This window comes from Pipistrellus hanaki, assembly GCF_964339955.1.
Source record: "Pipistrellus hanaki genome assembly, chromosome: 3".
NCBI lineage: Eukaryota > Metazoa > Chordata > Mammalia > Chiroptera > Vespertilionidae > Pipistrellus > Pipistrellus hanaki.
In genome coordinates, this window is record NC_140505.1 from 166,475,583 (window position 1) to 166,502,451 (window position 26,869).

Consider the following 26,869-nt stretch of genomic DNA (forward strand, 5'->3'; position numbering starts at 1 on the left):
GGCAAAGTGGTTAGGGGCAATCAGGTAGGCAGGCAGGTGAGCAGTTAGGAGCCAGCAATCCCAGATTGCTAGAGGAATGTCTGACTGCTGGTTTAAGTCCAACCCCTATAAACCAGAAGTAGGACATCCTTTGAGAGGTCCCAGATTGGAGAGGGTGCAGGCCAAGCTGAAGGATGCCCCCCTCATGCATGAATTTTGTGCACCGGGCCACTAGTGAAATTAATAAATATATTAAAAAAAAAAAAATAGAAATATCATGGAAGAGTTTATGTTCCATTCAGAGCATTCCACCATTAGGAGGAAAAGAGGGGAAGTCAGAGCCTCCCTCACCCTCCCTATCTGATCTCTGCCACATGAAGCCATTCTACGGATGTCTACAATCCAGCCTTTCTGGGAGAATCCCACAGAACATTCAAGAGTCTAGGAGGCAGACTGGTCACCTCAAAGAAGGTAGGGTAGATATTGTAATGGTGGAGGAAATACCCATCTAGAGAGAGAAGACAGAACTTGTCTGGAGTCTAGCTGGCCAAGGGCCACATAACTCCTCTGGAGCCTTACCTATTCTGAGAGTGTCTTTGCCAAGATATAAGAAATCATGGGGCTGAGGGGGTGGATCTGTACAGTCCTCAGGCTAATAAGTTTATGAAACATATAGCAGGTGCCAGGTACTAACTAGATCCTTTGAGCTCAAGATTTTAAAAAAGCCAACCTCTGTCAACCTATTGGAGGAGGTTGGCTCTGAAACAAAATAAAGAACAAAAAACAAAACAAAACTATGATTCAATGTTTTGATTGTGAGAGTACAAACCAAAGATTCGATGAATGGTACAAGAAAGAGACAAAACAAGTCAATTAACTAACTATTCATACAGAGAAAACATTGGTGCATTTTTTAAAACATATTTTTATTTATTTCAGAGATGAAGGGAGAGGGAGAGAGAGATAGAAATATAAATAATGAGAGAGAATAACTGATTGGCTGGCTTCTGCACATGCTCCACTGGGGATTGAGCCTGCAACCCGGATATGTGCCCTGATCAGGAATTGAACCATGACCTCCTAGTTCATAGATTGACATTCAATCACTTAGGCATGCCAGCCAGGCCATTGGTGCTTCTTAATGGCTACCCAAAAGAGGAGATCATGAGGCCAGGAGAGCAATTTAGGAAATGATAGAGGTAAGCTCAGGGGAAAACTAGATAAAAAGGAAGATAAGCATTCAGCTATAAGAAGCACAACATGGAAACTTATTCTTGGAGAACAGAGTCTTTTTTTTTTTTTTAATAGAGTTTTTTTTTTATGACAAATGAAAGAAAGACTTTAAGTATAAGGGCTCAGAGGAGTAAGGGGTAGGATATCTAAATAGCATAGAACTCCAGTGACAGGGTCAGGACACCTAAACAGGAAGAAAGATGACCAAAAAAGCCTTTCCCTGGACATTTTGAGATGACAAGTGAAAAAAGGAGCATCTGCTTCAGTAGTAGAAGAAGCACTTAGTGGTAGAAAGTGGGAGCTGGTGACTGGCCAAGAACTAGGTTAACCAGAGCATAGAACTAGAAGAAAGAGAGAAGCAAGGAGGTAAGTAGTAATACAAAAGATTGAGAAGGAAATAGGGCAAGGGGGGAGTGGGCATTTATGAATTTATTAAATAAATTTATAAGGTTGGTAATGGTGATAAAATCATTGGTGAGTTTGGGAGAAAAGGCAATGTGATCAAGGGGTAGGAGTGACTCTGGTGAAATCTTTATCCATGGAGAGAAGCTATATCCCTCCTCACAACATTTGTGTTGGGAGTTCTCACCACCAATAGACAAATGGGCCTTAGGAGCCTGCCTAAGATGGCCCTTCATAGGTCACCTGTCCAGTGGTACTCAGATAAGGAACTTGCACCAGAATGTAATCATGAAGAGATTCCTTTATCTAGAACAGAAGTTGGCAAACTACAGCCCCTCCCCTAACCCCACAACCAACCCACTGGGCATTTCCCACCTGCACCAATTTTTGTCTAAAAAATAAAAATTATAGCTCTTGCCAGTGTGGTTCAGTTGGTCCCATGAACTAAGGGGTTGCCAGTTAGATTTCCAATCAGGGCACACGCATAGGTTTCCAGCTCAATCCCCAGTAGGGGGCGTACAGGAGGTAGCTCTCTCACATTGAGATTTCTCTCTTCTCCCTTTCTCTCTCTCTAAAAATCAATAAATTATTATTTTAAAAAATCTATACTAATAAAAGGGTAATATACTAATTAGACTGGATGTCTTCCAGATGAAGCCATGGTGGTGGAGCCAAGGCAAAGGCAGTTAGGGGTGATCAGGCAGGCAGGGGAGAGTAGTTAGGGGGATCAGGTCAGCAGGGGAACAGTTAGGGGCATCAGGCAGACAGGCAGGTGAGCAGTTAGGAGCCAGTGGTCCCAGATTTCGAGAGGGATCCCAAATTGTAAAGGGTGCAGGCCAGGCTGCAGGATCCCCCTACCCCTCGACATGAATTTCATGCACTGGACTTCTAGTTGATATGTAAAAAGAACTGTAGTGGAACACAGTTACATCTGTTCATGTATGTGTGTCTATGGTTGCCCTAGCATTATGAAATGACAGCACTGAGTACTTGGGACAGAAACTGCCCTGCAAGCCCTAAAGTATTTACTCTCTGGCCCTTTACAGAAAATCTTATTCTAAAAAGTCATAGAATCTATCAGTGCATTTAGTGATAGTGGTTTACATGGTACAAGCTCCTTCCCTGGTGGAATATTGACAGCAGGTTGCGAACTGGCTACTGTGGATACTGAATAACGCTGTCCAGAGAACAATGGGAAGGACAGTTACATCTTACCAGTGAGCTCAAAGAACAGGCTCCAAGCAGGCAGCACCACTTCCATAAATGCAACCAGCCCACAGGTACCAGAACACACTGACATCCTGGACACCATAGTTAAAGACAGGGTGTTTGGGAGCCACACAACAGAGGCCTTACCTGCAGGGTGTTTTCATGAGAGAAGCACTTATGTGTACTTATGCTTGTTTGTCTTCATTATAATTAGACTGCTAGTTCCTCAGGGTAAAACTTGTCTAACCATCGACTTCTGAGTGTGCACTTCATTACTAAGGATAAATAAAGTAATAACAGGAAATCACCAAACTGTTTACTAGAAAAAAAGTAAATATTTCTTTTTTTTTCTATGGAAACTTTTGTAAAGTAGTGAGCAATAATAATGTGTGGGTAATTTGTCTAACTTCTCCCAGTTTTAGCATCTGATTAATTTCCTTGGAACTCACTGTGCAAGAAGTTCTCAAGATGGCTGTTTGCTTTGTTATTTGGTATATGTGTGTGCACAGGCACTTTAAATCAGGGATAGCAAGTATTTCAGAAATATAGTTTATTATATGATAACATGGTAGCAAAGAAGTTAGTCTTAATTCCATTCATTCATTTAGTCATTCACTCAGCATAACTGAGCACACTTCATGCCAGGAGCTATGCTAAGTACTAAAGGTACAATAATGAGAAAAGATTGTGGTCAAGTAAGTTGAGTGAGGAGAGGCCTGACTCTGGTTCTGATTTTTCTCTACTGTTCAATTCAATCATCTTTGGGTCCACCATGTTTCCTAACACAGTGGTGACCCTGCCAAAATGTGGTAACAGACCTGCCCCCTCTGCTGGGTCACACTCATCTCACTGTCCTGACACCCCTGGTGAACTTGACTCGCTCTCCAGCCAGGCCACAGCAGCAGCAGTTGGGTGTAGATACCTGGAGTTATTCTTGCACAGCTATGCCTCCTCTGCCTCCTGAGGACTTTCCAGAAAGGCCCCTCAAGGATTCCTGCATTCCAGCAACCAGCCCTTCCAGTTAGGCAGAAATTTCCTGCCTTGGCAGTCAAAAGGCATTTGTTTTTATTTTAAATGCATGGTACCTCCCCAGACAGCCCCACCCTCTGTTCTAATTCCATTAAATCTATTCATTTTGGAACGTGTGTGTGTGTGTGTATGTGTGTGTGTGTGTGTGCGCATTTGAAAGAAGAACTGGGAGAGACGTGGAGAGAGGCTGATAAAATGAGGGACCTCTATCGACAGGTAACAACTGAGGGTCCCTTGTGTCCTTCATTCTGTCTCTTTACTTTCTCCTTCCTTGAATATGTCACATCCCAGACCAGTCTCCTCACCCCAAAAGGGATAGGCTGCCTAAATATTCTTGTGAAATATATAACAGGAGTTGGCAATAATTAAAGGATAAAGCAGACATCTGTGTCTTCAGAAAATAACACATGCATACCACTCCTAATTTAAAACTATGAACAATGTCATGTTAATATAATTAATGCCTCATTTATTGGGTCCAGTGGGGAATGAACTATTCTACATAATTGATTCTCCCAGAGTGTCAGAGCCTAAAACTTGGTAAATCAAGTTGGTTAAGCATTTTTCATTGTTATGAAAATATTTCTAAATATGCTGTATTATTTTCTATTTTTCTAAATAAAACTCACCCAACATAACTTATTATCCACCATTAGGACAGACCCAGTGCATAGTGAAGAAGTCCTCAGGCTCCCCATATATGTTTGTAGAACAAATAATTATAACCTTCAACATTGAACTGCGATGTACAAAAACAATGAATTCTTGGGATTTGGAATTATGGATAGCTCCTGGTCCTTACCTCAGATTATGATTTTTTTTTTTGCATCTATATTTGTGTTTTTATAATTCTGTCTCCTCCCTCACCATGAGCAGCCAGCTTCTTGTTTCTGTCGCTAAAAGTTCCTCCCTGCCCCATGAGTGCACCAATTTTAATCTGCTGTAGATCAGAATTAAGATTATGAAATAAAAGTCAATAGTCTTTAAGAGAGGAGGAGGAGGAGGAGGAGGAGGAGGAGGAGGAGGAGGAGGAGGAGCTGGAGCTCTATGAATTTTCAGTGCCCACATTGGCTACCCATAGGCCTTTTATGCTTCCTGCTGGTTTCTCGGCTGTATTTCAGGTGGCTGTGCCTGCTATATGAGTAATTCCCAGATAATTCAAGCATTACCATGAGAGCTACAACAGAAACTCATAATAATGAGTCTTACATGGGTTAGAACCTCTCACCATATGTCATCCAGGAAAAGATCACTTCTTTTAGAATATGACATCTAAATTAAGTGGTTCCTCCACAATTGTGAGTCAGCCAACAGAGGTCACATTCCAGACAAAGGGAAACCCTGAATAGGCTACAATAGTCCTCTAAATTCAGGAGTAAACCTCTCCCTATGCAACAGCTTCCATTTGCTGGTACTCTAGGTCTAAGAAGCTTTCCCTCTTTGAGTCACCAAAACTCCAATTTATCTCCTAATCGATCCAGCAGGATTAAGTCTCCCAGAGTTCCCTTGGAGTTGAGAGAAACTCTACTTTATGCCTAAATAGCTCTCTGCAGCACAGATGAAAAGCAAATGGGTGAAAAATTCTGATTTTGAGTTTACCAAGAAATTATTTAGCCTCCAATAGCAAATTCTGCCACTCACAAAAACTTCAACAAAAATAGAAATGAACTGATCCAAAACAGTAAGGGAAGAAGTGAGGAGATGAAATTAGCATTGGACCCGTTGGATCCTACCCTTGGTATACCTCTAATATCATCTTGGATCCAAAGCAAACTGGGTTAAGGCATGAATCTTCTTTCTTCAGCATGGTCTGGTTTAAGGTCACAGAGTTCTTTGTTGGTTGGACTAAGTAAGGAAGGGCTAGGAGGCAGAATGCAAGCCTTGCCCCTGATTTGCTGCTGCCTCACCAGGTGACTCCGGTAGACTGAGCTCTTTTGGATTCTGACTCTCAATTCTCCTGTCTGTAAAAGGAGTGATGGTTGTACCCCTCTGCTCCCAGCATTGAGTGTGAGACTTTGTTAATAGGTGTTTGGAAAAGCTTGCATCTCTAGATGAAAGCATTTATAAGTTTTGAACTCTATTCTTAGCTGAGTCTTTGTAGAGTTAAATTTTCTTGACTATGGCAATGAGGCTTCTATGGGGCAATGGGATAAAAAGGACACATATGTAATACCTTAATCAATAAAGAAATACATAGCAATATATATATATATATATATATATATATATATATATATATATATATATTATTATTAGATATCCTATCTAATAAGAGTAATATGCAAATTGACCATCATTCCAACATAGAAGATGGCTGCCCCCATGTGGACACAAGATGGCTACCACAAGATGGCCACCACAAGATGGCCTGCAGGGGAGGGCAGTTGGGAACTAGTAATCCTGGATTGTGAGAGACAAAATGGGTAGTTGGACATACGTCGAAGGGTCCCAGATTAGAAAGGGTGCAGACTGGGATGAGGGACATCCCCACCCACCCCCATGCATGAATTTCATGCACCGGGCCTCTAATGTGTGTGTGTGTGTGTGTGTGTGTGTGTGTGTGTGTGTGTGTATTTCCCTTTAGATAATGAATTCTATAACCCTAAGAGTGCCATGGTGAGTATAGAGCCTTTATAAGCCTCTTAAGTCTCCCTCTAACTCATTTTTCATCTCACAGATGATCAACATGGACTCTTCTACTCTAGAAAAAAATCTTTGAAAATTTTTTTCTAAAAATATGTGATATAAACCAGATTTTTTCTAAATCTGTGGGTTGAATGCAGCAGTAAGTCTTTCTTGCTTAAAATTTAATTTTGAATCTTTTAGAAAAGATTTCAAAGTACATAGGTTCATCTGATATTTTTTAACAGCTGTATTGAGGTATAAGTGACTTATAATAAAACTAGAGGCCCAGTGCACGAAACCCTTGAGGGATGCCTGACTGCCCATTTAGACTTGATCCCAATGGTTACCAATCCAGGACTTCTGGCTCCCAACTATTTGCCTGCCTGCCTTCCTGATTGCCCCTAACCACTTCTGCCTGCCAGCCTAATCACCCCCTAACCACTCCCATGCCAGCCTGATTGATGTCTAACTGCTCCCCTGCCAGCTCCCCAACTTCCCTCCTCTGCCAGCCTGGTCACCCCTAACTGCCCTCCCCTGCAGGGTTGATTGCCTCCAACTGCCCTCCCTTGCAGACCTGGTCCCTCTCACCTGCCCTTCCTTGCAGGCCTTGTGCCTCCCAACTGCCATCCCTTGCAGGCCTGGCCCTCCCAACTGCTCTCCCCTGCTAACCATCTTGTGGTGGCTATCTTGTGTCCACATGGGGCAGGATCTTTGTCCAAATGGGGGCAGCCATATTGTGTGTTGCAGTGATGGTCAATCTGCATATTACTCTTTTATCAGATAAAATAGAGGCCTGGTGCATGGGGTGGGGGCCAGCTGGTTTGCCCTGAAGAGTGTCCTGGATCAGTTTGGGAGTTCCCTTGCGGCATGGGGCAGCCTGGGCAAGGGGCCTGTGATGGTTAATTTGCATATTACTCTTTTATTAGGTAGGATACACTTTTTAAATTGTACTATTTGAAAAGTTTTGACATATCTATATATCCAAGAAATCATTATAATCAAGATAATGAACATATCCACACAGTCACTGTGGCTCTGTGGTTGAGTGTCAACCTATGAACCAGGAGGTCACCATTTGATTCCCAGTCAGGACATCTGCCTGAGTTCTGGGCTTGATCCCCAGTGTGGGGCATGCAGGATGATTCTCTCTCATCATTGATGTTTCTCTCTCATCATTGATGTTTTTATCTCTCTCTCTCTCTCTCTCCCCCTCTCCCTTCCTCTCTGAAATCAATGAAAATTGATTCATTATCTTTAAAAAAAAAAAATGAACATATCCATCACCTCCATTTTATAACTCCTCACTCTCTTTCCTTCTCTCCCTGTTTGCATTTTCTAGAATTCTATATAAATACTAGAGGCCCAGTGCATGAAATTCATACACTGGGGGGAAGGGGGGGAGGGAAGAGGGGGTTCCTCAGCCAAGCCTGCACCCTCTCAGTCCAGGACCCATCAGGTGATGTCCACCTGCCAGCATTCGGACATTCCTCTTGCAGTCAGGGACCCCTTGCTCCTTACCACCCACCTGCTCGCTGCTACTTAGTGCTGCCACGGATGCAGGAGAGGCTTCCACCACTACTGTTGTGCTCACCAGCTTTTGGCTGAGTGGAGCTCCCCTGTGGGAGTGCACTGACTACCAGGGGCAGCTCCTGCATTGAGCATCTGCACCCTGGTGGTCAGTTCACATCATAGTAACCAGTTGTTCTGGTTGTTCTGCCATAATTTATTATCCTAATATATAAAAAGCCAGGAGCCGTCACAACTGAAAAAACCAGATGAACGACCAAACAGCAGGCTGCATGGGGTGACCAGGCTGGCATGGGGGTCAGTGAGGGATGACCAAACAACTGAACAGCAGGCTGTGTGGGGTGACAGTTGGGGGTGACCAGGCCAACAGGAGGGGGGAGTTGGGGACAACCAGACTGGGGGGGGGGGGGGGGCGGGGAAGTTGGCAGTTAAGGGCAATCAGGCAGGGAGACAACTGAGCAGTTTAGGAGCCAGTGGTCCCAGATTGTTGAGGGATATCCAATTGATGGTTTAAACCCGATCCTGGAATTGGGCCTAAACCATCAGTCGGACATCCCCCAAGGGGGCCTGGATTGGAGAGGGTGTAGGCTGGGCTGAGGGGACCCCCACCCCCTCCCAATGCATGAATTTCATGCACCAGGCCTCTAGGATATATAATTAAAAAGCATGTGCTCTATTTCTCCTGAATACTTTCACTCAATTTAATTTTTTTGACATTTAATCATTTTATTGGTTATAGAAGTCCATTGCTTTATATTGCTGAATAGTATTCCATTGTGTGAATATATCAATTTGTTTATCTCTTCACTTGTTGATGCACATTTAAGTTGTTTCCAATTTAGGACTATTATCAGTAAAGCTGCTATGGACATTCATGTTCAAGTCTTTGCATGGATTAGTCTTTTATTTCTCTTGGGTAAATATCTAAAAGTGGAATGGCTAGGTTGTATGATACCAGTATTATCTTGTAAGTAGATCCTGAATGAAAAATATTGTGTTTGGAGAAAAGCATGATACATGTGAACCCTTACTCATAGTTCTCTTTATGCCTGCAATGTTTAACATAGAGTTTGCTTTTGTGTTACACAATTTACAGAATGCTTTTGCATATATTATCTTACATATCCTTACAAGTATTTTCTTCTTCCATTTCTCCGATTGACTCCAATTGATTGTCTCCCTATAACAGTATCATCTCCAAGATTGAATGAAGTAGTCTAGATGTCTTCTCAAAAGAACTACTGCCAAAACCGGTTTGGCTCAGTGGTAGAGCGTTGGTCTGCAGATTGAAAGGTCCCGGGTTCGATTCTGGTCAAGAGCATTTATGTTGCCTGCAGGCACATCCCCAGTGGGGGGTGTTGCAGGAGGTGGCTGGTCGATGTTTCTCTCTCATCGACGTTTGTGGCTCTCCCTTCCTCTCTGTAAAAAATCAATAAAATATATTTTAAAAAAAAAAAAAAAGAACTACATTTCTAGACTGCTTTTGCTCCCTTGTTTCTCAAATGGCAACACTTACCCTAAGTAAGGTTGCATTGCCCACTTCAAAAGTGAATCCGCAAGGTGTAGACCAGAGCCTTCATCTGCCTGCTTCTGACTGCTGTCTTTTTTCTCTCTCTCTCACTCTGATTTCACACATCTAGACTTACCAATCACTAATGCTATAATTCATATCTTAAAAACTTCATAACTTGATTTCAATTCTTTCACCAACATGCCCACTAAAAAGATACAGAAACTGTTCTTCATGTAATTCCAAACTCTGAATCATCTTATCATGTTTTTTTAAGTTAGGAAATAATATTTGTGAGACACTGATAAAAACCAAACTTGCATTTTCACTGTTTTATTCCAGAGATGACTTCATTTAATTGTTGCATAAAATTTTTAGTGAGGCCTTCACAATCATTACTCAAAAACACTCATCCTATCTACCCCCTTTCCCTCTGCCTGCGTTCTGTTTTCTTGCTGCCTTTTCTGTCTTCACTCTTCCAATTTCTTCTAAGGTTTGGAGAAAACTGTCAATCAAAGACTACAGGAGGTAATTCCAAAAAGAGTGTTTGGCTTTGGAACAACTGGTTTCCCTATTCAAAAGTTGGTATATCCCTCCCTGCACAAAAACATAATTTAATATGGATTTTAAAAATTAAAAATAGAACTACCAAAGCATTAAAATATTAAATTTAAAAAATAATATGAAAAAGGGAGGAAACTTTTTAGGTAAGACATAAAATATAGAATGCATAAAGAAAATTATTGATAGATTATGTAAATTTTCCATTTCTGTATGTAAAAGATAACATAAAGTTAAAAAGTAAGGAGCAGAAATTTTATATATATATATTACCCTTAATATATAAAAAGTTTCCTACAGTGAATTGCACCCTTAATATTTGTGCATTTTACTGTATGTAAATTTTACCTCAAAAAAGGACTGTAAATAAATATTAAATTCTGTTATTTTTAAGCATCTGAAGAATACTGATATCTGCAAGCTACTTTGAAATGCATGAAAATAAAGTGGACTGATATATGAATAAAGTGATAAAAAGATGGAAAATTAAATGAAGTCATTTCTGGCATAAAACAGTGAAAATGCAAGTTTGGTTTACTTTATAATAAAGTAAATATAGCAAAATGTTTATTATCAGTATTCTATGGTGGGTTTATGGATGTTCACTACACTGCTCTGTATGCTTGAGATTTTCATAATAACATATTGGAGGAAAGCCTCCTAAAATGAATTGAAAAACACATAACTCTTAAGAACAGTAAACAAGGCAAATTAACAGACAATTTGAAGTAAAGAAAACAGTGGTCCAAATAAAGGGGGCAATGTTTAATCTCACTTAGAATCAGCAAAAATCTATAAAGCTTGATAACCTCCAACAAAAATACACATACAGAAAAAAAATATGCATATAAGGATATTTGTCACTTTGTTTAAAATACAAAGAGGGAGAAAAGAAATTAAATAAAAAATTTAAAAAACTTCCTTCCCCAGAGAAGTGGTTAAATAAATGACAGTGTGTTATGGGGGTTCACATGTATCCTCAAGATGTGCCACTATGGCATGTAGATCAACAGTACTAGTATCTCATGCTGAAAATAATATTCAGAAGGCTCGGGAAGAAATTTGGGCTTACTCTTTACTGTCTAAAAGAATTTAAGATAGGGTGATATCATCATAAATAACTACAGTTTAATCTGAACTAGATAAGATAGATGGGGAGTAACCTAGCAAGACCTATTTGATCAAAGTCATCCTTGCATTCCACTGTTTCTAGATGGCCTAGCAAACATTTCATCCCCTTGCAAATTTGCCTTACTTCCCTTTGAAGTCCTATACTCCTGTTTCCCCCTCCTTGGTTCAGAATGACATATATTCCTTATCTTGCCTTCCTGTCTTTGGAATGTTCTTGCTATGTGAATTCCTCATACGCATGTATTAGAACTTCATTTTCTCCTGTTAATCTGCCTTCTGTCACTTTAATAATTCTACCAGCCAGAAGAACTAAGAGGGGAAAGGGAATTTTCCCTATCCCCAATAGTGTCCATGTACAGAACTCTGTGCAGCTCTGAAGAACTGTAGAAACTGACAGAGAAGATCTCCAAGGTCTATTGTTCATTGAAAAAAAAAATGAACATCACAGAATGAATTGTAAAAAATGATTATTTACATTAAAAAATAATAATAGAACTATAAGAGTATGCAAATGCACATAAAAATGTCCAAAATCCTACCTATTTAATCTATGCTTTATCTTAGGAAAGAGAGAAAATGAAGGGAGAAAAGACCCTAAAAAGACATTTAAGCTTCTATTTTGTAGATGTCTATATTATTTGAACTTTTCACAACAAGCATGCAATACTTTGGTACATTTTTAAATTAATAAGTTGTTCTAGAAAGCTAATAATGGCTATTATCTAAATATCCAATATCCCTAAAACATCCTGTGAAAATTGCAAAACTTAGTCAAGAATCTACATATTTTTTCTACCTAACATCAAAAGCCTGAAGTCTTGGAAACAAAACATCTGATGATCTCTTATGGAATTTCTTTCCTTGTCATCTGAATGTCTCCACATTCGTGTCTGTAAGCCAAATAGTCACAAGTCTATAAAATGATGTGAAAGTTCTTTCTTCTCCCAACTGCATTCCCCCTAGGGCTTAGCCTAACTCAAAATGCTGAGCCTGGCCCCAATAAAAGCCCCATTGAGAGGAAAGTGTTCTTAAATATAATGGAACACATTCTGAGCTAAATGCCAAAGATTAGATGGATCAGGGAGGGGAGAATTTATGAAAACACTGCAAATCCAATGAAAGAGGCAAAGATGAGATGTGAGAAAAAGCAGAAGGGAGACTGAGGAGGAGAGAGAATAGAGTTGGAAAGCGTTGTAATTTAAATGTTTGCAACATTCTGACCCATGAAAGAATTCAGAAGGAATTTCACCACCTGGACTTGCACATGTACATACGTGTAGAACTCCGTTCAGCAAACCAGAAGAGACTTTCTGGAGGCAGACAGATTCTAGCCAGGCAGATATGCAAACATGGAAAGAGGAGTGGGAAGAGTTGGGTCGGGATACGCTCTCTGAAAAATTGCATGCCAGTGATGAAAAAGTTCCCTGTCCACGGACAGCCTCAGAGCATTTTACAAACATCTTTGTCCTGAGTGGGGAGGGCATTCAGCTTGTTGCGCACCTGTGGCTTCTCCAGTAGAGATTGCAACTGGGATGTGGCAAAAATACCCATGTTCGGGTAAAGATGTAGTGTAGCCAAGACCAGAATGCCACCCCAGAGCTTGTTTCTCACTACCTCTGCTAAAGGAAAACCTCCCCCTGTGCTTCTGAGAGAACCAGGGATGCTATGTTCACGTGTATGTCCTCATTTTACACCTCGGTTCACTTGAGTAGTACTTAATTTGTGACGGACTCTGTGCTCTGCTCTGGAAATGCACAAATGAGGGGCATAACCCTCTCCCCAGGAATCTCACAATCTGGTGGGTATGTATTTACAATACCATGGATATTTGTGAAAGGTACAGTGACAGCACAAAGTCAACAGAGATGGAATGCTGGGGAAGGGATGACAGGTTCATTGTCACAGAAGTGAGCTCTGGGCTGTGCTTTGAAACTGAGTAGGAGCTAAAAAGAATAAGATAAGACAAAGCCTGGGAGAAAATGTTTGCAAAAGATATATTTGATTAGAGACTCATCCAAAATATACAAAGAATTCAATGAACAACCTTATTTAAAAACTAGGATCCCAGCGCTTGATTCAAAATCGCGCAACACCACCCAACCTCAAGTCACAGGTCCAGCCCTGCCTCCCTATCCAGCCCTTGAAGCAGCCATGGCCACTGCTGATCAGGCCCTCCCCCAGCACAGGCACACAGAGGCCCCTGCTGCCCTGTCCCCAACACTGCATCTGCAACCTCCTCCTGTCCAGTTGACTCATTATGGCATCCCAATTAATTAATGTATTTCTCTATTTTATATATATAGATGGGCAAAAGTCTTAATCAGACATTTTCCCAAAGTAGATACAGCAGGTCCTCAAATAATGTCATTTTACTCAATGTCATCCTATCTAATAAGAGAGTAATATACAAATTGACCATCACTCCAACACACAAAATGGCTGTCCCCATGTGGTCAAAGATGGCTGCCCCCATGTGGGCACAAGATGGCTGCCACAGGATGGCCAGCAAGGGAGGGCAGTTGGGAGGGAATAGGCCTGCATGGGAGAGCAGTTGGGAACAATCAAGCCTGCAGGGGAAGGCAGTTAGGGGTGGCCAGGTTGGCAGGGGAGGGAAGTTGGGGGAGGAGGGGACCAGGCCTTCATGGGAATGCAGTGGGGTGGAACCATGCCTGCAGGAGAGGGAAGTTGGGGGTGACCAGGCCTGCAGGGGAGGGCAGTTAGGAGTGACCAGGCTGGCAGGGGAGGGAAGTTAGGGATGACCAGGTCAGCAGGGGAGGGCAGTTGGGGGGGACCAGGCCAGCAGGGGAGGGCAGTTAGGAGTGACCAGGCTGGCAGGGGAGGGCAGTTAGGGGTGACCAGGCCAGCAGGGGCATCACTTAGGGAAAATCAGGCTGGCAGGGGAGCTGTTAGGCATTAATCAGGCTGGCAGGAGTGTGATTAGGGGTGATCAGGCTGGCAGGCAGAAACAGTTAGGGGCAATCAGGAAGGCAGGCAGGAGAGCAGTTGGGAGCCAACAGTCCTAGATTGTGAGAGGGATGTCCGACTGTCTGTTTTGGCCCAATCCTAAATGGGCAGTTGGACAACCCTTGAGGGGTCCCAGATTGGAGAGGGTGAAGGCAAGGCTGAGGGACACCCTCTCCCCCAGGCATGAATTTTGTGCACTGGGCCTCTACTTTCATTATAAGATTGATGAGAAAAATAAATCGATTCCCAACAGGGGTCACCATCTATGTAGAGTTTGCACTTTCTCCCCATGTTTGTGTGGGATTTCTCTAGAACTCTAGTTTCATCCCACATCCCAAAGATGTACAGATTAGGTAAATGGATGGGTCTAAATTGTCCCACCCTAAGCGAGTGTGGGTGTGAGTGTGAGTGCACCCTCTGATGGAAGGGTGTCCTGTCCACAGTTGGTTCTCACCTGATACCCTGAGATTCTAGGATAGGCTCTGGCTACTTATAAGCAGATTAGAAAATCATCACCTTACTTTTTATTAATCTTTCTTAAATGCACATATAACTCACATTTATTTCAATGTATTAAATTAGAAATGTTTTGTGTTTTTATTTAGAAACTAGAGGCCCAGTGCACGAAATTTGTGCAAGGGCAGGGGGGGTCCACCAGCCTAGCCTGCACCCTCTTCAATCAGGGACCCAGCAAGGGATGTCCGACTGCCCATTTAGGCCCAATCCAGTCGGGGATCAGGCCTAAATGGACATCCCTCTCACAATCCAGGCTCCCAACTCCTGGCCTGCCTGCCTGCCTGATTGACCCTAACTGCTTCTGCCTGCCAGCATGATCACTTGCTAACCACTCCCCTGCAAGCCTGATTGACATCTAACTGTTCCCCTTCCAGCCTGGTTGCCCCTAATTGCCCTCCCCTGCAGGGCTGGTCCCTCCAACTGCCCTCCCTTCCAGGCATGGGTCCCTCCCAACTGTCCTCCCCTGTAGGCCTGGGTCCCCCTAACTGCCCTCCCCTGCAGGCTTGATCAACCCTAACTGCCCTCCCTTTCAGGCCTGGTCCCACCCAACTGCCCTCCCCTGCTGGTCTGATCACCCACAACTATCCTCCCCTGCCCACCATCTTCTGGTGGCCATTTTGTGTCCTCATGGGGGTGGCCATCTTTGACCACAAGGGGGTGGCCATATTGTGTGTTGGAGTGATGTTCAATTTGCATATTACCTCTCTTTTTAATATTTTATTGATTATTTTTACAGAGAGGAAGAGAGAGGGATAGAGAGTTAGAAACATTGATGAGAGAGAATCATCGATCAGCTGCCTCTTGCATACCCCTTACTGGGGATGTGCCCGCAACCAAGGTACATGCCCTTGACCAGAATCGAACCTGGGACCTTTCAGTCCACAGGCCAACACTCTATCCACTGAGCCAAACCAGTTTCGGCATATTATCTCTTTATTAGATAGGATATGATGGCCCAAGCCAGTTTGGCTCAGTGAATAGAGCATCAGCCTGCATACTGAAAGGTCCCGTGTTTGATTCCAGTCAAGGGCACATGCCCAGGTTTTGAGTTCAGTCCCCATTGGGTACATGCAGAAGTCAGCCAATCAATGATTCTCTCCCATCATTGATGTTTCTATTTCTCTCTCCCTCTCCATTCTTTTCTGAAATAAATAAAATATATTTTTTTAAAATTGGTTTTGTTACACATTGTTTCCTATAAAGTCCCCATTTCCAAGAACCTATCAATGACATAAGTGAGGACTTACTGTATCCAGATGGCAAATAAGCATATGAAAAGGTGCTCAACATTGTATATCATTAGGGAACTGCAAATTAAAACAACAATGAAATACTACTATGTACCAATTAGACTTACAGCATCAAGCAGGTGATGAGGATGTGGAGCAACAGAAATTCTCATTCATTACTGGTAAGAATTCAGAATTATACAGCCCCTTTGGGTGACAGTTTGGCAGTTCCTTACAAAACTAAACATACTCGTACCAAATGATTGAGTAATTATACTCCTTAGTATTTACTCAAAAGAGGTAAAGATTTATTTCTACACAAAAATCTACACACAGATGCTTATAGCAGCTTTATTCATAATTGCCAAAACTTGGAAGCAACCAAAATATCCTTCAGTAGGAGAATGGATAAACAAATTCTGGTACATCGAGGCAATAAAATATTATTCACTGCTAAAAAGAAAATGAGCTATCAAGACTTGGAAAGGCATGGAGGAAACTTAAATGTTTATTACTAAATTCAGGAAGCCAATCTTAAAATGCTATATATATGATATGATTCCAATTATATGACATTCTGGAAAAGGCAAAACTATGGAAAAGTAAGTAGATCAATGTTTGCTAATGGTTGGTTGGAAGGAAAGATGAACAGATGAAGCATAGAAGATTTTGATAATAGTGAAACTCTACTTCATCATTCGACAGTGGTGGATACATGTCATTACACTTGCCAAAACTCACTGAGTGTACAGCACCAAGAATGAACCCTAAAGTAAACTCTGGACTCTGGGCAACAATGATGTGTTGATGTTGGTTCATCAACTGTAGTAAATGTGCTACTCTGGTGGGGGATATTGAGAGTGGAGGAGACTGAAAAAGAGAGGTAGGAAGTATACAGGAACTATCTGTGCTTTCTGCTCAATTTTGCTGTGAACCTAAAACTGCTCTAAAAAAATAAAATCTATTTAAAAGGAAAAAAAATGAGTAGTAGTTGCAGCACTGGCTACCACACATGCCAACATGTGCTTCCCTTTAGATAAAAGACACAGGCAAGTTCAGGCCCTCTGGATTACAAGTGAAACACTCATTTGAAAAAATACAAAGATATATTTTTAAAGATCATAATTATATTTCATGAGTGCACCAGGCAAACAAGCCTGGGGAAAGACAGAGTATGATTGTACAACTCTGAGCACTGAGAATGGTATATAATAAATTTCCAACACAAGCTGACTGTTATTCTTCTTATTCTCCTCTTCAGTAGCATCATCATCATGATCATCTATCTATCTTTCTATCTATCTATCTATCTATCTATCTATCTATCTGTTTATCTATCTATACCTAAGCAACCGAACAACTGGTCTCTATCATGTGCACTGACCACTAGGGGACAGACACTCAACACACAGGATCAGACTCCCTCCTGTCTGGATTGAGCCTACAAGGATCAGGCTGAAACCGGCCATCCAACATCCCCTGGGGAGGTCCCAGATTCTGAGTGGATGCATGCCAGGCTGAGGGACCCCACCAGTACACAAGTTTATTAATAGCATTCCAAGAAGGGGAACAGCATGTCTAATGCACAAAGACTATAGCTGTTGGAAATTCACAGAGAGTGTTGTGTCTCTGGAACTCAGGCATTGAAGTAGGAGCCATGAGGAGGCAAGCCAGATCTTCCAGAACCATAATTAACTTCAAAAGAACGTCAGATTTTATTCTATGTATAAACAGAGATAGTATTAAGTAAAAGCATACATGAGATCAAATTTGCTTTCCTGAAAAAATGGTGATGGGAGCCAGCCTGGAGGCTGCTGCTATCATCCAAGAGAAGAATTGTGCTGTTCTGGGCCGAATAGCAGGGGTAAGAGAGCAAGAGATGGAGACTAAGCTGGTAGAATTGATGGACTTTAGTGACTGCTGAGATATTAGAGAAGAGGGAGAATTGAATGCTATTTTGGGTTTCAGGTTTTAGTAAACAGAGCTGTTGGTGACATTAAGGGGAGGCACAGGTTGGAAGAGGCCAGTGAGGTAGGGAGAAAAGAGCAAAGGGCATATGAATTATCTGTCTTCTTAGGTGACCATGGACATCATGGCATATTCAATGATCAACAAAAGCAGCATTTATGAAGCTCTAAATAAGGCCCTGCCACTCTGCTGAGCGACATTATCTCATTTAATCCTTCCAGCAACCTTATGAAAGAGATATTGTTGTTATCCCTGCTTTACAGATGAGGAAACTGAGGCTTAAAAATGTGCTCAAAGTCACCCAATAAGTGATGGTTCAGAGCTCTAAAACCTATCTCTCTACCTGCAAAGCCTAAATCCTCTAAAATACTCTATGGACTCACTGAATTGCCCCTACCTCCAACCCTTCCTCCTTTGAGTGACCTGGAAATACGTGGCCTTGTACCCCTAGCAAAGCTAGCTCCTACCTCAATGCTTAACTTAGCAAAAGAGCTGAGGACCTTGGCAGGTGCAGCCAGCACAGCTGTACTTGATGTCCCCATGCCCCATCTCCTAAGCACAGGCAGAACTGGGCCCACCCAAAAGCACCACTATTCATAAAGGGATTGCAGCTGCTGAAGGGGTTGTGTTCCACTCAGGTCAAATGACATTTCCCAGAGGAACAGTCATTTTCTGCATGTGCTGCTACCTCCCTGGTCTGGACAGTGTGCATTGTCCTGGGAACCAACTAAGACACTGTGATAAGCTGGGGGTTTTTTTGTTTTGTCTTGTTTTTTAAGTAGAAGTAGGGGTAAATATTGGACCAAGAGGAAATAAAAGATGGCTGTATATTTGGTACGTTTGTTCTGAAAACCTTTGGGGCCCAAATTTGCTTTCTTCAGCAATGTGAAGCCATGGCGATTGCTACTGTTAATTAACAGCTATGACTTTTAGCAGCATAGCAATTTTCAAATGCCAGTCCTCGGGCCAATTAAGTCCGTGATGAACTGTCACTGCAAGATGAAATGAGAAAAATAAGAGCAATGCAATGTTTTTGTGTGTATGTAAGTATGATGTATCACATACATTTGTAAATATCAGTATGACTTTTCTAATTGCCTTCTGGGGAAAAACTTTTCTTTATTCTGAGTCTATTATCTTCCCATTTTTAGAGTATATTTGACATTCCAAGCCCCAACTCCACAATTTTGAAACTATTGCAGTTAGAAAACCTAATGTATTCATTTAACCAGCATTCATTAAGCATCTACTCTCTTCCAAGCTCTGGGGATGTCCTGAAGACCAAGACCAACCAGTTGCTGCTGTTCTCATAGAGATGACCCAGCGGGAAAGATGGGTGTCGATGATGTCTTAAGAGCACAAGGAGCACTGTAAAGAGACACACAGGCCATTACGGGAGCACGTGACCTGCAACCTTACCTTGCTGGGGATATCTGGGAAGACTTCCCTGAGAAAAATGCACTTATGCTGAATAGGAACGAGAAGGATGTGTAGAAATGAGCTGAATGAAGTGATCTGAAGGGGCAGCAAAGAGTGAGGCAGGTGTGAGGAATAGAAGAAAGGTGGTGAGGCCCAAGGGCTGGCAGGCTGGCTACACACAGAAGCACTTAACTGACTGACATTTAGATAGTCAATGGCTAAAAAAGAAAGTTCCACCAGCATAGGGTAAGCCTGAATTAAACCCATCGTCCATGTCTCCAGAAGATGCTTCCGACTGCTTGCAGCAAAGCCACCAACTAATAAATGGCTGACCATACACTGTCGCACACTGTTTAATAAATAATGTGTCCCCTGAGTAAGAGTCTGTCACTAGCTGGCAAGGTTGGGCAAACAGATCACTTTGCTGACCACTCTGTGCCTCATGTGTTCTCGTGTCTAAAATAAAAGGGTTAGATAAAAATAAATAAATAAATAAATAAATAAATAAATAAATAAATAAAACACCCAAGGTGTATTCCAGGGCAAACATTCCATAAGGATAAGTATATAGCAGCTACCACTCAGTGAGCATTTAAATTTTGAAGTCACTGCACTAGATCTTGCACAGGTTTCCCCTGCTTCCTGAAAGTATAAGCCTTTTTAAGCCAAAATGTCAAAAAGTGACAACGCAATTACCATTACTTTATATGAAAAAAAAGTGTTGATTCAAAAAATAAACTACCAAATATGCTTAATTACACCCCACTTTGTACTAAGTGTAACATCCTTAGAGCTCTCTTAGGCTTTTCTGATTCCTTAGGACACATCTTGCTAACAGATGCACCAACTAAAGGGAGGCAAAGCCCAGCTGCTCACAGAAACAGTTCAAAGCTCTGGCATCTTGATGCTGAGGTGCTGGGTGTGATTCTTGAGGAGCCACTCTTGCTGCCTGTGATGGCTGGCAAAAAAGCAAACACTGAACACTATTCCCACTTTTCACCTTTTTTCTTAAAAGCAAAAACCCCCTTGGGACTTCTTTTGGCTAGTGAAAACAGGCACTAATGTCTTGGAAAAGCAAAGTGGCAAAATGCAAACTTTCAAAAAGCAGGGGATAGCTCACAGTGGAAGGTTTAGGAATCATAAAAAGAGCTTGCTCTAAATGTTAATGTGCTCCATTATAAATGGTTATTATTAATAATACAAATTCTAGCCCTAACCGATTTGGCCCAGTGGCTAGAGCATCAGCCTATAGACTGAAGGGATCTGGATTCGATTCCACTCAAGGACTCTTACCTTGGTTACAGTTCGATTTCCGGCCCCAGTAGGGGCACGTGTGGGAGGCAACCAATCAATGTGTCTCTCTCACATTGATGTTTCCCTCTCTCTCTGTGTGTCTCCCCATTCCTTCCACTCTCTCTAAAAATCAATGGAAAGAATAATCTTTAAATAATAATAATAATACGAATTCTACACCTTCTTCAAGACCCAGTTCATTTTTCTTCATGATGACCTTTTCAAATACTCAAGGACAGTAGTCACAATACATAATTTATATGTATTGTCAAAAGTCTTATGCTCACTTCTTTAGTGATGTCTTTAACTCCCTGACTTGGTTATTTGTGTTTGAAGACAGAGATCATATCACCCATCTCTTCTGAATCAGGCATCCACACTTAGCTTTATGGTAAAGATACCCAATAAACACTTGTAAATTGATTGAATCTCATATGTCACCATTCTTCATACCTATTACCAGGAGAAGCTTAAGGAAAGTCAACAGGAAAGAATGTTAATTGTTTTTAATCAGTTTTACTGTCCCTGTGATACAGGCTCTATTGCCTGAGGAAAGGCAGGCTGGTAAAAGCAGTTTGTGAGATGGCATTCCCATTGAACTTATCTGAAAGGCTGATCTAGCAGTTAATGTGTTCATAGGATCTTTGCATCAAGTGTATTATTAAGCACAGACTTAAGTATTTAGATATGCAAAGTAAACTACAATAATTTGAGTTCCTTTCAGCAAATCATCATGTGGAATAGGCCATCTGCCCACCCACCGAAAACAGGGTCAGAACTCAGAAACCACATCTTCAGCCTGTTCCTGAGATCTTTGAGCCACAAAACATGTCATCCATTCCAAAAAGATATTCATGGAATTAAGTTCTGAGTTATTATGGTCAGCAAGCAATAACTCTTATGAGCAAAAGCAAAACTAAAGCAATAAGAACCAAAATTAAGCTACAAATAATATTGGAAAAATACACAGAATACTATAAATAGTTATTGTATTGTTGCCATTATTATACATGTCTGAGGTGCTTAGGTAGTTTATTTTCTTCCAGATGCTTGTCCTGCCAGGTGGGTGGCAGTACCTTGGTCCTGGCTTCAGAGACTAACAGCTATGCATCTTAGACACATGGTTAGCTAAGCGTTGAAAATGCTCTCAGTGAGTAATGCAAAGATACTATCATAGTTTCTACAAAGTCACCAGCACCAATTCAAAATGCCACTGCCATTGAGTATGACAGTCTACAAAGTACTACAAAGCTATCATTTCACAAACCTGCAAATGAGGATCTGTACTCCCCAAAAGTCCCCATGTGGAAGTTTATTAATGTTAGACTCCAACAACATTTCAGCATTTTCATCTGTGAATAGAGAGAATGTTCTCATCCAAAGTACATATTACATGTTTCTTAACTTGGATTTTCCAAAAACAGGGCTTTCTGGTAACATTACAACCTGTGAAACCATGTATGTAATGTCTCTGATTCATTATAATCTCATATGTCACCATTCTTCTAACATTCACTGAATGTTAATTTACTTCTATCTTTCCTTCTCTCTAAAAATAAAAAAATACAGAAATCAGGGATAAAAAAATGTGCCACCAAACCCAAAAGGGTAGTGACAGTGAGAGACTACAGCCAGTTCTTCAAATGCTGTCTTCACCCAGCCAGTCATGTGTGGGGCAGAGGTCAAAAGGGAGATCCAAGAATCTGTTGCCACTGGAGATGGGAACACATCTGTAAAAGCCTGTGTTGTGAAGAGATCCACCCAGGTTAATAGGCCCTGATTTTATAGGTTCAGGTTATCTCCAGGCAAATGAACACCCATTAAGAGTATTCACATGAGCCATCAGGAAAGGGAATTTTGCCATCTCTTTCTTTCACTAGAGCTTGAGGAATTTGCAATGTGTTTGAATGCTAAAGAGCTAGACTGAGAGCCAGCCTTCAGCATTCCTGGTTGTGCACATGATATCCTCCAAATCACCCGCTGTGCGTCACTCTGATGCAGACAGACAGGCCAACCATGCTGCCCAGAACTGGGACCAGCACAGCCCTGAGACCCACAACAAGGCACATCCTTGATTGATGAGCATTGCAGAGTTAATTAAAAATCAGAAACAATGGGACTGATCTCCAATCCAATATATTATTGTTGGTGATGTTTACACCTGAGGTGGAAATTCCAACCTTGGGCACGTCAAAATACTCTCTCTGTAAATTAACTACAATTATGCCTGACAGCAGGTACCACATATGTCAAGTATAAATAGCTTTGAGATCTGAAGATGAAAGGCCCATTTGTCTTTGCTGCTTGTGAGGTTATATTGTAGGAATCTTCCTCTTCCCCCTGGTTTGCCAGAGAGGAAGGGAAGATATGGATGGCATGGAGACTCTGGGTTAAGCTATGGATTTAAGTCACTGAAATTTAAAGATTACGTGGAATAAACTAACCTCTTTAAAGCAAAACTTCAGATAACCAGCAATTTTATGAGGTGCTGTATCCAAACAACTTGTTGTACCTGCCATACAAATGTTAATGTTTTAATGAGTGTTTTTGCTTCTTTTATTCAAGGGCCTCTGAATCCTTTAGGATGAGAGGCTGCAGGAGCCTGAAAGGGATTAATGACAGGCTTTAGGTGTTATTATCCTCCCACTGAGACACCTGCAATCAAGAGGGCAGAAGGTGAGTTTTCAGCCTGAAGCACTCAGGTGACAAGCAGTTTTTGCTGCTTCAGAAAACCTCCCCATGAGTGACTGGACAGCACCAAGGAAAAATGGGCAGGGAGAGTAATAACACTTGTTGCAATAATAGCATGGGTGAAACTTAACCATGTCGCCAGATGCTGCTCTCGGATCCTTTAATTTAATCCTGACAACAACAGTATAATTTTACATTTTCCAGATGAGGAATCTGAGGCACAGAAAGATTAATTTGCTCAAATGCAAACATCTTGCACCTGAAACTAATATATTATTGAATGTCAACTGTAATTGAAAAGTAAAATGTTAAAAATGTTTAAACATCTTATAAGTGGTACAAGCCAGGATTTGAATTCAAGTAGTTTGATTCTGGAAACTAAATTCTTGACAGAGAGACAAAGCTATTTAATCCTGTTCATTTCATTAAAGACTTGGCCAGTTCAGGTGGGTCAGAGGTCCCATCTTTCTGCCCTCATTCTTCCCTCTATACCTCTGGTCTCATCATAGATGAACGCCAATCCATTCACTGTGCCCAAGAAAGTATAAGGAACAAAGCTCCAAAAAATAAGAGGGTAACCTGCTAAGCATCTGCTTCTTAAATCTAAGAAGCTACTGTGTCAGGTCAGATTGAGACATAGCTAGAGGCTGAAGGAGGACTGCGTTTAGTGTGTGTTCATATACAAAGTGGAGCTCATTCAGAAGAGCAGCCAGGATGATGAAAGACCAGGAGACTACACCAAATAAAGAAATTCTGAAGGTCCTGGCTGGTGTGGCTCAGTTATTGAAGGTCAATCTATGAACCAGGAGGTCATGGTTCAATTCCAGCAGGGCATATGCCCAGGTTGCAGGCTTGATCCCCAAAAGGAGGCGTGCAGAAGACAGCCAATCAATGATTCTCTCTTTTATCGTCATTGATGTTCCTCTCTCTCTCTCTTTTTCCTCTCTCTCTCTCTCTCTCTCTCTCTCTCTCTCTCTCTCTCTCTCTCTCTCTCTCCCTCTCTCTCTCCTCTCTGAAATCAATTTTTTTTTAATTTTTATAAAGAAATGCTGAAGGAACTAGAAATGTTTAGACTGGAGAAGAAAGGACTCAAAAGACAGGAGAACTAGCCTTAAATATCTGACTAGTCAGTTCTCAAGAGGGAGATGACCCCAAGAGGGAGAGTTCACACAAAGGCAAAGAAGCTAATTCCAGCTACTGCTCAGAGCTTGTCCAAAAATGCATGGACTGCCTAGTCCCATGGTCGGCAAACTGCGGCTCGCAAGCCACATGCGGCTCTTTGGCCCCTTGAGTGTGGCTCTTCCACAAAATACCACACCCTGGGTGAGTCTATTTTGAAGAAGTGGAGTTAGAAGTTTAAGTTCAAAAAATTTGGCTCTCAAAAGAAATTTCAATCATTGTACTGTTGATATTTGGCTCTGTTGACTAATGAGTTTGCCGACCACTGGCCTAGTCTTAGTAAAGGTATTTAAGTTCGAACTCAAGACCATTGGCACTCTTGTTAGTAACACATCTTTTCACTCTCAAAAGAGTCCTAGTTTGGCTCTAAATTAATGGTCACCAGGAAGAGGGAACACAGCCCTTGAGCTCCTGGATAACCTGTGTAGGTTTTAAAACATTTCCAAGCATGTCATTTTAAATTTGCATATCCAAGATTTTTTAAGGTAATGGTCCTATTAATTGACTTCTCATTGCAAGAATCATACTTTTTACCTACTGTTCCATCATTTCCATGATGGTATTGAGCCTATTTCTCCCCACATTTGCTCCATTTTCCTCCATCTGTGAGCTCCATGCCAGCAGAGGAAACAAACCCAGGAATGTTGTGCCAAATGGAAAAGGCAGGAAAACGCTGTTTGACTTGGAATTCCACGACATGTGGCAGGCAGGGTGGAGAAGTGACTGAGCTCTCTGAACAGGGTGTTCTTTGGGGCCTAGGGAACTTGGTGAAAGCATCTAAGTTGAAAACAAATGGGAGGGAAGGGCAGAAGGGATAAGCTGGGCCAGGCCTGGGGTTGCTGTGTGCCAGGGGACAACCATTGCGCAGGGATGCAATTGTCTTTCCCTGTTGTGGCACTGCTTAGTTTAGCTTTGTGCTTTTTAAAGAAAATGCATCACTATTTTAGGGGCTAAAATAGTCATTTTTCAAATTCTTTTTTTTCTTTCTTTCTTCTGGCTGCTCTGATTTGGTGTTTTCAGCCACCTTAGCCTCCAAATTGCTGACTTGATTCTCTGTTTCATCAAGCCTGATATTAATTCCTTCTAGTGCATTCTTCCTTTTGGTTATTGTATTTTTCATTTATGACTGGTTCTTTTTTTATGGTTTCTATGTCCTTTTTTTTGTTTATTATCTCTTTAAGTTCTCACTGAGTTCATTCATTCTTCCCCTAAGTTCTTTGAGTATCCTTTTAACCATTGTTTTTTAACTCTATCAGGTAGATTGCTTGCCTCCATTTCATTTACTAGTTCTTTTTCTGGGGATTTCTCCTGTTCTTTCATGTGGGACATGTTTCTTTGTCTCCCTATATTTGTTTCTGTGTAGTAGGTAGATCTGCTATACCTCCCAATCTTGGCACAGTGGCCTTATATAGTAGGTGTTTTAGGGGCACAGTCTCCCTAATCACCTGAGCTAGGTGCTCCAAGAATGTCCCTTGTGAGGATTATGTGAGCCCTCCTGTTGTAGTTGAGTCTTGATTGTAAAATAATCATTTTTAATTACAGTTTATGGGAAGACTTATAAGAGACCTCAGTTAAAGAAAGTCATATAGGAAGATGAAGTGAGTAAGTCCTCAGAGAATCTGGGTACCAGGTCACGCTGCCTAAGTCAGAGGACTAGACTTGAATTTCCTTCCAGGTTATGATAATTATTGTGAAGAAACATTTCAGCCCCGTGCACAGTGAGAAAGCAGAGAGCGCTTGGCTGGGAGACCTCTGGTCTATCCCCTACTTAAGTCTGGGACTTCAAATCACCTCATTTCTTTGAGATGCAGGGTCCACATGTGTCCCCAAGAACATGCATGAGAAATGCTTCCAAAGCCCCTTCTAACTCCAAACATCAGTGATTAAAGTCTAAAGGAGCTTGTAATTGCCCTGGGACGTCTTTCTCCTGGACAAGTGATGAAATGGAAAGAGTATCAGGTAGAGAATTTGCCCATGAGTGTCTTCTAGTGTTTGCAAAAAGGAATTGAGCCAATGAGACATGCAAGCAGGGAAGTTTTAGACTTTTCCAGAGGATCAATTACCTCTGTCCTACTCCATGTCTATGGTTGTCAATGCATGGGTCAAAAGCAATTTCAGATGGCCCCCTCTTGGAAATCTCCTCCAAATATGGTTGGTCATGGTGGCAGGGTCCCTTCTTCTGAAGCACAGATAGGAGCCCTATGTGGCATAAGCAACTGATTTTGTCATTAGCCAGGTCAGGCTTCAAGCTCCATGGACCAAGTGGACAAGTGAGTCACCCAGCACCATAAGTTAAAGCAAAGAATCTGAACGGAGGAAATTAGCAAAATGTGGAATAGAAAGGTGTTAGGGTAAAATACCCTTAAAGCACTAGGAAGCCAAATAATTGGAGACTGGTCACCTT